We start from the raw sequence: 13,885 nt of genomic DNA, 5'->3' as shown, positions 1-13,885 counted from the left end.
GTAGGACAGCCCTAGCCACAGGCAGGATCAGTAGGACAGCCCTAGCCACAGGCAGGATATGTAGGCCCGGGCCTGCTCATTTCTGCACCTGCCACTCAAACAATTGTAAGGTCTCCCCTTGATGTATAAAGCCAATCTGAAAGTTTTTTTCAATCTCATTACTCCTCCTAACCTTTCCAACTCAATACCTGGCCACTTTGAAAACCTTAAACATTGCCGTAAGCTTGAAACTTAAGGAATAACTGCTTCTTCTTTTCTTACCTCCATATAACAGGGTGACAAGTCCTGATGACTCTTATTCACTAGCATGGCTCATGCTGACTTATCTACCTTTCTAGTGTCTGGTGCCATCTGGACTCATCCACTGTACTCATTCTGATCTCATCTTTCCCTCCTTGAAGCCCTTCACTAACACAAGCTTTCACATTCACGCTTAAACACCCTAACTCACCAGGAATATTCATAGCCACCTCTCTAATTTCATCTCCCAAAGTTTCAGCTACAACAGCTTCATTTAGGTTATTTCAAGAACTCTGTAACTTCAGGAAAACATAAATGCTTTTATTTTACACAATAGACACTTGAAGGAAATTGAATCAAGATATGGCTAGAGTCAAGGACAGGTGATCTATTTAAACATAAATAGACACCCATGTGGTTAGAGTGGTAGCACAGAAGTCCTAAGACGCACACTGCCAACTCCATCAAAGACAATGGCTGACTGTACCTGAATGTCTCAGGACAAAGGACTTTGGAGCCTAGCATTGTTAGCAGTAGCTTAAATCTTTTTGCTTAAGATTGAGAAACAAACATCATATACTGTGTAAAACAAAACAAAAAAGACCAGCTGCACCAAAAATGTTTCAGAGGTTGAGCCTATTATCATCATGGAGAAGAATAGCTACGAGTTCTATATCCAGTCAGATCTGCAGGACTCAGGAAGAGAGAGCCACTGCGCCTGGCTTCAGATTTTAAACCCTCAATGTGACATTTCCTCCAACAAGGCCACAACTCCTAATCCTTGTCAAGTAGTGCCACTTCCTGATAACTAAACATTCAAATATTGAGCCTATAAGGGGCCATTTTTATTCAGACCACCACATTCCACTCCCTACTCCCTATGGGCTTGTCGCCATGGCGTAATGCCGAAATGGATACAGTCTAACCTCAGAGGTCCTCATAGCCTATTGCAGTCTCAACACCGTTGAAAGTTCAAACTCTTTTCTGAGACTCAAGGCAATCTCTTAACTGTAACCCCCTGAGAAACCAAAAAGCAGATCACACACTTCCCACACACAGTGACACAATATATACATTACCGTTCCAAAAAGCAGCGAAGGAGCATAGTGAGGGAATACTGGAACACGGCAAGACCAAAAACCAGCAGGGAACACGGCAAGACCAAAAACCAGCAGGGAACACGGCAAGACCAAAACCCAGCAGAGATCACGGCAAGACCAAAACCCAGCAGGGCAAACTCCACACCGACTCTCCATGCCTAGCACCAGAGCACGCCTTAGATATCCAACTCCTTTCAGCTTTGCTGACCTCAACAAGGGACATGCAAGTATTGGAACAAGGAGTTCATAGTTATGGTTATTAAAGGCAAGTGGCTGAAAAAGCATTGCCATGAAATAGAGAGCCTGAAATTGTGCTAATGCCACTGCAGCACAGTTGGGTAACACATGGATAGGGCATTAAATCCTTGAAGTGTGCTCCATGGACCTAGTTTGTGGGTTTGTGTAGCTAGAGTGAGCTCTTCCAACTCTATGCCCTTTTAAAGATGTTCCTTTTTTTATGAGTGTGTATATGTATAAATGTGTGTTAATGCATGTGTACCACATGCCTACAGGAACTCAAAGAGTTGCTGTGGAACTGGAGTTATAACTGGCTGTGAGCTACCATAAAGGTGCTAGAAACTGAACCTGTGTCCCCTGAAAGAACAGCAAATGTTCTTAACTGCTGCACCATCTCTCCAGTCCCTCCACGCCCCTTTTATACAAAGTAATGTCTAAAACCCAAGAACATCATCTCATCTGAGAAACCTTATTAGAAATGCTGAAACTTGGCCCTGTTGATTTGTATTTAAGACTTTCAGAGATGCTTACGCACATTTCAATCTTAGAACCCTGTATGCTGGCCAAGGTCTTAGACAAGGAGGTAAATATACTGAGGGCCATATGCACTGGGCTCTGAGGTCTGTGTCTGCACTGTGCCTTCTCAAGAGCTGCTCTCACACACAAGACATGGATCTATGCAGATAAGTCTGTTTTGGGGAGATGTAAAACTTCTCTGATTGGGGACTGGGATTCAGGCCTTGGTGCACTTCCCAGAGACTTTACACAAACATCATCTTTCTTGTTTTCGAATTATTCACTGTGATATATGTATCCATTTGGTGGTATTTGTATTCCTTTAATTCCCACACCCCTTTTTATTGTCTCTGGACTATTTCAGAGCAGTTTACTATTTTCTCACAGATACTTCTTCCTCTAATAAAATGCTTACACATTCAAATTTATTTTGGAGTCTTCATCTAGAGCAGAAATTTGCAGTCTTCCTAATGCTGTGACCCTTCAATACAGTTTCTCATGTTGTGGTGAGCACCAACCATAAAATTATTTTCATTGCTGCTTCATAAATGTAACTTTGCTACTGTTACACATTTACTGTTGTAAATACCTGTGTTTTCCAGTGGTCTTGGGGGAGTCCTATGGGAGGGTCGTTCAACACCCCCCCCCATACGGTCCTGACCCACAGGTTGAGAACCAGTCATCTAGCGTCCACTGTAGAATACACACTAACAGGTCCATTCTGTTCTTGTAGTAAAGCTATTTCTCTGGGAGGCCACTAGGCGTAGGTGGCTCTTGTCTTACCCTTACTATTGCTATGATGCGCCATGACCACAGCAGCCTAGGAAGGAAGCCTTATTTGGCTCACACTTCCGTATCACTGTGCTCCACTGAAGACAATCAAGACAGGAACTCAAACAGGACAGGAACCTGGAGGCAGGAGCCGACCTGCCTGTGAGCAAGCTGCTGCTTACTGGCTTGCTCCCCATGGCTTGTTCAGCATGCTTTCTAATAGTACCCAGGACCACCAGCCCCAAGAGGGCACAATTCACATTGAGCTGGTCCCTCTCCCTTCCATCACAAGGATATGACTTACAGGAATCTTCATAAATTCATAAAACTTCAGCACAACTGACCCATTATCAACTTGACAAACATATGACTGTTAAAACACAACCTTTCCTTTCTCATTCATCCCTGGGATCTCACATTCAAAATGTAAATAACTTTTAAAATCCCAACATTTTTTCTAATTCAAACACATTAAAAGTTGAGTCCCCTGATCTACAGAGTGAGTTCCAGGTCTATACAGAGAAACCCTGTCTTAGAAAAAAAAAAAAAGTTGAGTCCCTCAGGGCTGGAGAGATGGCTCAGGGGTTAAGAGCACTGACTGCTCTTCCAGAGGTCCTGAGTTCAACTCCCAACAACCACATGATGGCTCACAACCATCTGTAATGGGATCCAGTACCCTCTTCTGGTGTTTCTGAAGGAAGCTACAGTGTACTCATAGACATAAAATAATTTTAAAAAAAAAAGTTGAATGCCTCTAAAATGACCAAAAAATTCAAGGTCTTCCAACTGTGGACTCTTACAAAATACAAAATAAATAATTTACTTCAACACTATGAACAACTCAATGTCCAATTATCTAGGATCCACTCACAATCTTCTGGGATACTCCAAGGGGCTTGGGTCACTTCTCCAGCTCCACTCTACAGCACACACAACACAACTTGCATTCTGGGCTCCGGCTGCCTCCACTCCACTGCTCTGCTGTTCTTGGTGGTCATCCAATGGTACTGGCATCTCCAAACTGCAGGGGTCTCTAGCTACATCTGGGCTGTGCTTCCACCAACAGCCTCTCCTGGGCTCTCCTCAGGAACTCCAGCCTACAATGCAACGTATGAGCCTCAGCTGCTCTTCACGACCTCTTCATGCCTCAAAACCAGTTCCACCTGGGTGACTCTTAACTATCAAGCTCGCATGGTAGCACAAGGTACAACCCTAGCTACCTCTGGAGCACAGCTTATGTGTGCCGACGCTCAGGAAACAGAAAGCACTTCCCAGAAGAATCTGACACAATGATGTGCTCGCCTCTTAATCACTGCTAACCTTTCAGCCCTATCTAACCAGTGTCCACTGTCCCAGTAACTCAAAAGGTCTCACTTCAGTGGTGGCAGGTTAATCAATTATGGCTGACTCTTCAGCCCCAGCTGACCTGATGCCACAGGCTGTTCACATAAATGGCCTGATAGAGTCTTTGCTTCCCTCTGAACCTTCGCAAGCCAGGCCTCCATCGTCTACAGTGATCTCAACATTCTTATCTTCCAAGATCCTTCATAACAGCTCTCTGAGCTTGCAACACTCAATGGCTCTTCTAGCCCAAAGACCCAAAGTCCTTCCATAGTCCTCCCAAAACCATGACCAGCAGGACCAAAGCAGCTTGGGAAGGAAAGGATGTATTTGACTTACACTTCCATATCACTGTTCATCATCGGAGGAAGTCAGGACAGAAACTTAAAACAGGGCAGGGTCCCTAGAGGGAGGAGCTGATACAGAGGCCATGGAGGGGTGCTGCTTACTGGCTTACTCTATGTGACTTGTTCAACCTGCTTTCCTATAAAACGCAGGACCCTCAGCCCAGGGAAGGCAAGAACCACAACAGCCTGGGGCCTTTCCCTTCAATCACTAATTAAGAAAATGTCCCACAGGCCTGCTTACAATCTGATCTTGGAGGCATTTTTTTTTTTTAACATTGAGGTTCCCTCCTCTCAGATGACTCTAGGTTGTGTCACATTGACATAAAGCTATAGAGCACAGTTCTAGTGTCTCATGTTCCTTTAGAAGCAACTGAGCCCAATTCAATGTAAACTTAAGCAATCAGAAACTACCAGCTGAGAGACTATGCTAGGTGCTGCTAACTAACTAACCTCAAATGAGGGACTTCCCACTATAACCAATGAAGCACACCCTCTTAGCGGCACACAAACCTATCTGAGGTCAGGTGCTGTCCAGTGCTTGGAGAGCAGAATGTTTATGAAATGACTATGTCATTTGTGTTTGATTAGACAGTTCTCAGCCCTCACTCCCCCGACAATACATTTTGAGAGGTCCATGGCCTTGGCCATGGTCCTGATGTATTAACCAAAATAATGAAAGTAAACTAAAATAATTACAAAAGATCTATCAAAAGATTGGCATGTAATGTCTCAAACAATTACTATGCTCTGCCAGGAATCAATGTTTAAGGTTAAACTGACCCTCATCTGCCTTTGACTTAAATTATAGTCTTTGTAGAGTTTTACCTTAAAACTCTCATTTCCACAGAAATTAGTCCCTCAACACATAGAGAAATTGAGACGTGTTCTGTGGTCACTCGAGTTCATGATCACTATATTTAGCACAATCAGAATTTTTAGAGTGATTTATAATCTAATACATATTATAAATCTATCAAAGATTAATGGCATATTTCTCTGTACAAAGGCCTTAACTACAGTTTCTTCTCCTATCCCAAATGGCTTCAAACTACGGAATTAGTAAAATGTCTTTTCTAAGCACTAAGATGTTTGTTTATTTAAAGGGACACTTCCACATGTAGCAACTCATTGCCTAGGTTCCTGAAAACTAAGCTACATTCTCTTGAAATAGATACTGCAAGCTTGTTGGGAGGTTCAAGTAGGGAAACATTGTTAGTCCCTTCCCCATCCCCGAAGAATGTTCCTCCTCTGTCTCCTCTGTGACCAAGGATGGGATCAGGTGCAGTGGAGAGGGGGGGGGGGGAAGCAGCACCTGCCTAGCCAGCCAGATCACAAAATCAATCCCTGATCAATGGGGAACGCGTCTGAGCAAGGTCAAGTTCAGGCAGGTCCTGTCGGTGTTATTCTTATTATCCTGGCGAGAGCACATCAAGGTCTATGTTAGAGCAATTTTGGGCTCATCATTAAGGAGGACCTGGCTTTCCATATACTAAAAATAGTCTAATCTTTTGTTACTTACAGGGCTAGAGAAATGGCTTTGTGGTTTAAATGCTCGCTGTTCCCAGGACCCACCAAACACCTGGATGTCTGACTGCAGGGATGCAACACCCTATGCTGTCCCTATGCGCATCTGTGCTCATACGTACATTCCTCCACACAATTAAAAAATCATTTTAAAACTTTTTCAGATTTTCACAAAACCTTAATAAATGTACTTCTAGAAGAAAAATTCTGTTTTTACTTATCTGTTGATCTGTAACACGGATTGAGTATATCCGACATCTGGAATGAGAGTGGGAGCGGGTTAAACCTTTCTCAACATCACACACACACACACACACACACATTCACACTCACATACAGACACACACATGCATGCATACACACATGCACACACACACGCACACACATGCACACAAGACACGCACATGCACACGCGCACGCACACATGCACACACACAGACATGCACACGCACACGCACACAGTTCGCCCAGGCTGGACTTCTCTGCCTCTGTGCTCTGCTTTGTTTCTTCTCAAAGCTTCTGTTGAAGAAAAAGAAAACAGGATTAGTTTCCCATTCAATCTCAGCATTCAGGGTGATGCATGTGAAACTAAGTGTTGATTATAAAAAGTTATCTTCTTTTCCCTCAGAATGGAATCTCTGTCCCCAGGTCTGATAGCTGTCTCATTATGTTTCAAGTCTCAGGACAAAGATATGCATCACCAAGGATTTTTCATCATTAAGGATGATGCCTTCAACACTACTCAAAGCCATAGCATGTGTGGTTTTCTTTGCATAACTCAACAGTCAATGTAACATACATGTCTTTGATGTGCTTGCAGTGTGTCTTCCCAAACACATATATTCCCTGGGAGGAACTGTCATGACTGGTTTTGATTGGTCACACAAATGGCTCTGAACGCTCCACATATCTTTAGGGGACTACAAGCAGGCTGCTCAGTGTGCTCAGTGACCCTCCTGGGAGAGATTCACCAGTGGTACCTTTCCTAGCATAGCAACATGAAGTCAAGAAGGACTTCTCCAATGGCCTTTTCTTGCCTTTTCTCAATAATGCTGGATAAGCTAGCACGGAATTCAAGGAAATGAGCTCAGAAGACACAGGCAGTCTGCAGTAGCCTTAGGAGGACCATGACAGCTACAGGAGCACAGCCACGGGAACTGACATATGTCCCGGAGATGGCTTGATCCACAGATGCCACAGAACTGATCCAGACAGGAGAACCATTTGATAACTGAAGCTCCAAGGGCACCTTAGGAGTCACAGAGTCCTATGCCACAGAAATAGATACTGTCCCCGGGACTGATACCACCAAGTTTTGAGTTTCTTGTGTGTATTCCTAAACCCTTGGCTTTCTGGCACAAAGTTCCAGCAGCTGCAGCTTGGCAGCCAAAGACCTGGCAGCCCACCCATCTGTGGCTCCAATAAGCCAACATCCACTGGTGGTTCTGTTCCTGCCTGGACATCCCATTCACTCTAAGCATCCCTGTGCCCGTGAGAACACTGTCTACTCCTAAGCCATCCCGATCCCTGCTCAGTTTCCGAACAGCACTTGGGGATCCGACACTCTCCTTCGCTATTCCAAAAGAGGCAGGTAACCCGAAAGGTCCTAGCAGCAGCTCCTGGTAGCAACAGGAGCTGCTGAACAGAAGAAAGCAATGGGAGCAGGAAGGACAGGAGTGGAGAGCCCTGATAAGAGGCTGCGAGGAGCCATAGAACAGAACCTGCAGGCCATGTCCCCCAGAACAGTTTCAAAGAGTTGCAACATCTCAGATCACAGGTCTCAGACCTCAGATGGAGCAGTAACACTGGCTACTCACACAAGAGCCACGGCCTGTACAGGGAATGTTGCATTACAGGAAGCCACTCACTGCTGCTGCTCCAGTACTGCCACTGCTTGCCGCTATCAGACACTGGAGGAGGGAAAAGCAGCTAGAAAGCAAGGAGAATTAGCCTCACACACATCAGCACTCGTGTGTGCATGGAGACACACAATTACAGAAATATAGGATAACAACCATTATGATTGAAAATTTGCTGGGCACAGTACTGTGTACCTGAAATCTAGCAACTGGGATGTTGGAATGGGGTGAGGACTTGAGCCCAGGAGTCTGAAATCAGCCTGGATAAAACAGAAATTTTTTCTGTTTTGAGAAAAAGAAACTATTGAAAATATATCTATTAGGTGAATTATTGGACATGGGCTCCAAAAGAAAAGGTAAGAGAAACTCACGCATAAAAAGAGTAGAGTGGTTCAAACTACGTCATGAGCGTCTATGGCAGTGGGCAAACACCAATGATGAATCGTCATTTCTGAAATTGAGCTGATGAAACCATCACAGAGCTTCCAAGATGTGGTATTAAAACACTACAGCTTCACCTCAGCATAACACCAGATACACAAAGTCTAATACAAAAGAAAGTGGGGAACAGCCTTGAATGCACTGGTACAGGAACCAACTTCTTTAACTGAACACCAATGGCTCAGGCTCTAAGATCAACAATTGATAAATGTCACCTCATGAAACTGAAAAGCTTCTGTGAGGCAAAAGATACTGTCAATAGGAAAAAACAGCAGCCTACAGACTGAAAAAGGATCTTCACTAACCCTATATCCGTCAGAGGGCTAATATCCAAAATGTGTAAAGAACTCAGGAAACTAGACACAAACAATTCAAATAACACAATTGAAAAAAGGGGCATAGAGCTAAACAGAATTCTCAACAGAAGCCAAGAAGCACTTAAAGAAATGATCAGTGTCCTTAGTCATTAGGGAAACACAAATCAAAACAACTCTGAGGTTCCATCTTACACCCACCAGAATGCTAAGATCCAAAACTCAAGTGATAGCCTGTGCTGGTGAGGCTGTGCAACAAGGAAAAAGACTCCTCCATTGCTAGGGGAGTGCACACACGTGTACAACCACTTTGGAAATCAAATTGGCAGTTTCTCAGAAAACTCGAAATAGTTTTACCTCAAGAAACAGCTATACCACTCCTAGGCATGTACCCAAAAGATGTCCCACTATGCTACAGGGCCCCTTGCTCAACTATGTTCATAGCAGCTTTATTCATAATAGCCAGGAACTGAAGAATGGATTTTTAAAAATGTTAGTACATCTACACAATGGAATACTCTTCAGCTATTAAAAATAAAGACATCATGAATTTTGGAGAGAAATGGATGGAACTTGAGAATATTACCCTGAGTGAGGAGCCTAGTGTCAGAAACACGTATGTTATTGTTCAGTATCCCAAAGTCCATATTCCTCCAAACAAAAGCACGGTCAGGCCTATCACTGCTCACAGTCCCTGTCACAGCTACTGTCTTACTTAGGCTTTCTATTGCTGTGAAGAGACACCATGACCAAGGCAATCTTATAAAGGATAACATTTAATTGGGGCTGGCTTACAGGTTCAGAGGTTCAGTCTATTATCATCAATGGGAGAAAGTGTTGCAGTGTCAAGGCAGATGGCGCCAGAGCAGGAGTTCAGAGTTGTGCATCTTGAATGTGAAGGCAGCCAGAAGACTGTCTTCCAGGCAGCTAGGAGAAGGATTTCAAAGCCCACCCCCACAGCGACACACTTCTTCCAACAAGGCCAAGTCTACTCCAACATAACCACATCTCCTAATAGTGCCACTTCCCATGGGCCCAGCATATTCAAACCACCACAGGGATGTACTTATAAATGAACATTAGCCTTAAAGTGCGGGATAACCATGCTTCAATCCACAGACACAAAGAAACTGGATAATAAGGATGTACCAAAGGTAGATGTGCAACTCTCTCTCAGAAAGGGAAACTAAATAGTCACTGGATGTGGATGGAGAGGAAACTGTGTAGAGGAGGAGGCAAGGAGGGGATTGGGGATGGCCATTGGGTGTGGGGAGAGAAGGGGCAGGAGAGGGCTGGGAGTAAAAATGGAAATCAGTGAGGGGGTGCATCTCCAGTGACTAGCTGGAGGACTAAGATGGGAGAGGGTATGGAGTGTCTATAAGGCTGACCTTAGCTGAGATTCCTACCAAAGGGGGATATAGAGACTGAAGTAACCAACTCTTGTAGCCAGGCAGGACATCCAGAGGAGGAACGGTGACATCATTCCACCTACCACAAAATATTCATCCCAATATTTGTCTTGCCTACCAGATGGACAGAGATAAAGATGGAACAGAAACTGAGGGCACAGCCAATCAATGACTGCTCCCGTTCTGACACTATTAATAATACTCTGAAATAGTTGCAGACAGAAACCTAGCATAACTGTCTCCTGAGAGGCTTCATCCAGCAGCAGATGGAGGCAGATGCAGAGACCCACAGCCAAACATCAGGCTTAGCCGGGGGAGTCTTGTGGAAGAGTTGGGGATAGAAGTGAGCAAGTCGGAGAGATCAAGGACGCCACTAGAAGACTCAGTCAACTAACCCGGGACCATGGGGGCACAGAGCCTGGACCACCAACCAGGGAACATGCAGGAGCTGGACCTAGAACCCATACATCTTTGTAGGAAATGTGCAGCTTGGTCTTCATGTGGTTCTCCTAACAAGTGGAGCAAGGTGGTGGGGCTGGGGCGATAGGGACATGGACAGGAAAGAGGAGGGTTCTCAGTCTCTGGTCCCTGCCATTGGATCCCCTTCCCTTTCTGGACTACCTGCTTGGATCAAGAGTTCAGAAGAAACTCAATGACATGCTCAAAGGATTTAACTGAGGGGAGTTTAAGGAAGAGAGGTTTTACCAAAGGATGGGCAAGGCTCAGGGACCTTGCAAGACACAGAAAAGTGGCCAAGAACTCTTCAAATTTTAGAAAGCTGTTAAGACTCCCAGAATTAAAGAGGTAAGGGTATTGAGATGCCAGTCAAAGCCATACAATAGGAACTACCCAGGAGAAGCAGTCATTAGTGACCAAATATAGGACCTTTAAAGGGTTAACGAAGGTAGGGGGTGGGATTGTGAGAAAGACACTAGAGTGTGGGATAGAGGGATCTATCAGGATCGATCGGGTGCTATTGCCCACATCCTCTTTCCTGTTGGCAATCTCCTGCTGGCACCACATCCTCCCTAGCTCCACGGATCTGACACTGGCTCTGCCTTCAGTAGGCATGTGCACACCTCACCTGTAACCTTGGACCCCACCAGCTGCTCAGTTCAAGCCCCAATGCCTCACCCTTAAATACAGTAGTAAGACATACTAGCTGGTCTTCATTCAAAAGAATCTCCAACCTCTGAAACCTTATGATCCGCAATGGCACTTCTCTGAACCACCGTGGACGTCTCTGCCGGGGTTTCACCTTCCTCTGGTCGCTCCTCTGTCCCCTACAGCCCTGGGGAGAGCTGGCAGACCACCTCTGAGCGCCCAGGTCTGGAAAGCAGCGGGAAGCCTGTGGTGCTCCGGAACTAAAAGTCCAGATCCACCCACCGATGACTACTTCCCAGTTACTAGCTTGCTGTCAGCAGTGGCTCCCGGCCGCAAGGGTTTCTGGAAGTATCTCCTAGAACCTCACACTCCTTTCCAGAGGCCTCTGGGCGGCCAGGAGGAAGCCTGCTTGCCACGGAGGCTGCTGCGGAGCAGCTGTCTTCTGGAATGTCGCAGGGCGGAGACATTCCGCACCCCAGAGGCTTCAGCCCTTTCGGAAACGGTGGGGGAGCTTGGATCTGAGTGTACCCCTGCTGGAGCTCTCATAACCATCTTCCAGGGCTGCGTTCTCAAATGTGTCCTTTGTTGGTTTGGTTTGGATTTAAAATATTTTTGACGGTATTTGGATCGGTTTGGGCGAACAGATTCACTTACAAAAAGAACGAGAGCCAGAGAGGGTAGATAATTTGGAAAATTCTTATTCGTTCGCTGTCATCATCTGATAAAACGTTGTGCCTGAGCACACTTGTCCTGTGAGACACTAATTATTCTAATCAGTGGACACCTAGTTCATTGATTCGTTGTGAGCAACAAAAGAAAAATCCTGAATTGGATGATGTCATAAAATTCAATACTGCTTTTTACAACCCTGGTTAAGAATTCTGTTCTTCAGTATCATTCAGTCCTGATGTTTCTTTTGTTCACAACAATGGTTTTGTCTCCTGCAACCTCTTTTTCACATACAAATTTCCAAAACCCTGTATCTCTTCTGTCTTCCATTATCATTATCATTATCATAATTATGGTAGTTTTTAGTGTTCTTTGACCTCTTGGCAAGAAGTAAAAGAAATTTATTCTAACTACTACCATTTCACTTTCAGACTACATTTAATCATAGGAAGAAACTCAAGTGGAGGTCACAGACCATAGGGGACCTAGGCATATCCCTATAGCTGAACAGCTTCAGTTGACTGAGTCCAGACATCTCAGAGACAACTTACAAGGAGACAGTTGTCTGGGTCCAGCCATTCAAGGACAACTTCTCCATCTTGCTGGCAGGGTCAAACAAGTTCATGATGCCAAGTGTAGGAACAAACAGGTATCCCACTTCTCCAAATGTTTTCTTAATTGTCTGTTAACCAGTAAAGAATATAGAAATTGCTGTTATCTAAACCAAGGTACATACGTTATAAAAATACATAACCAATTTCCTGTTCTGTCCTGTTTAACTGCCTTCCTTTTCTGTTTGTTTGTGTGCGTGCTTGTTTGTTTTGTTTTCCTGTCTGTACATCCACATGCTTGTTTGATTCTCATTTCAAGAGTACTCTATAGATCAGAAGAGCTTCCTTACAATTCTTCTCATGGAAATTGGATTTACATCCCTGTCATCTAGAGGATAATAAGTAAAGGCAAGGGAGGGGGGAAGACAAGGAAAAACTAAAAAAAATATTAAAAATAAATAAAAAAATTCAAAGGTTGGGTGGGTATTTCTTTCCTGTGTGACCTTGACTCAGAAGCCAAGCAAGAGGACACATTAAGAAGTAAATAAAGCAAACGAACAGGATACCTTGTAGGCCTGTCCGGTGTTGCTCCCGAGTCTAATTTTTAAAGACTTATTTATTTATTTATGTATGTGAATACTCTGTCACTTTCTTAGGCATGCCAAAGAGGGACCCCCTATGGCTGTGAACCACCATCTGGTTGTTGGAAATTGAACTCAGGACCTCTAGAAGAGCGGTCAGTGCTATTGACTGCTGAGCCATCGCTCCAGCCTGCTGCCCAACCCCCAGTCTACGTCTTAAAAGACAGAGATGTGAGGATAGTCAGAGGGCTCAGTGGAAGTAAGTGGGTGTTATACGTGTGTCAAAAATACGATTTCTCTTACACAAGGTTACACATGGCATAATGACCAAGATGGCGGGCAACCACACAATTAGTGAAGAAGTTGAACTATAGCTTATGATACAATTCTCCCTCTCTGTCTCTCTTTTTCTCTATTTGCCTGTCTCTCTGTCTCTCCCTCCCTTCCTATCTACCTCTCTGTCCCTCTGAGACATGAATAAAAATTGAAATTAAGCTAAATGTACAACGAAAGGAAGCCAGGTGAGGTATAGCCTATCTTTAATACCATCATTCATTCGGGAGGGAGAGGTGTGTAAAACTCTGTGAGCTGGAGGCAGGCAGGCCTGATCTAGTTACTGATTTCCAGGTCTATGTGCAGAGACCCCTGACTCAACTAAAGAAATAAAGAGAAAAATAAAAGAAATAGATATGATTAACTTGGAATAAACCAAACAAAAGGGAAGACAGTAACAACTGGCCTACCATTGCCTCCTCGGTTATACACACACACACACACACACACACACACAGAGAGAGAGAGAGAGAGAGAGAGAGAGATCAGGGGATCAGAGGGATAGGTGGGACCTGCTCTGCCTGCACAGGATCGTGCTGCCATCTGCT

This window comes from Mus pahari, chromosome 15 (assembly GCF_900095145.1).
Source record: "Mus pahari chromosome 15, PAHARI_EIJ_v1.1, whole genome shotgun sequence".
Lineage (NCBI taxonomy): Eukaryota > Metazoa > Chordata > Mammalia > Rodentia > Muridae > Mus > Mus pahari.
The sequence above is the reverse complement of the archived record's forward strand: the minus strand, read 5'-3'. Positions refer to the sequence as shown.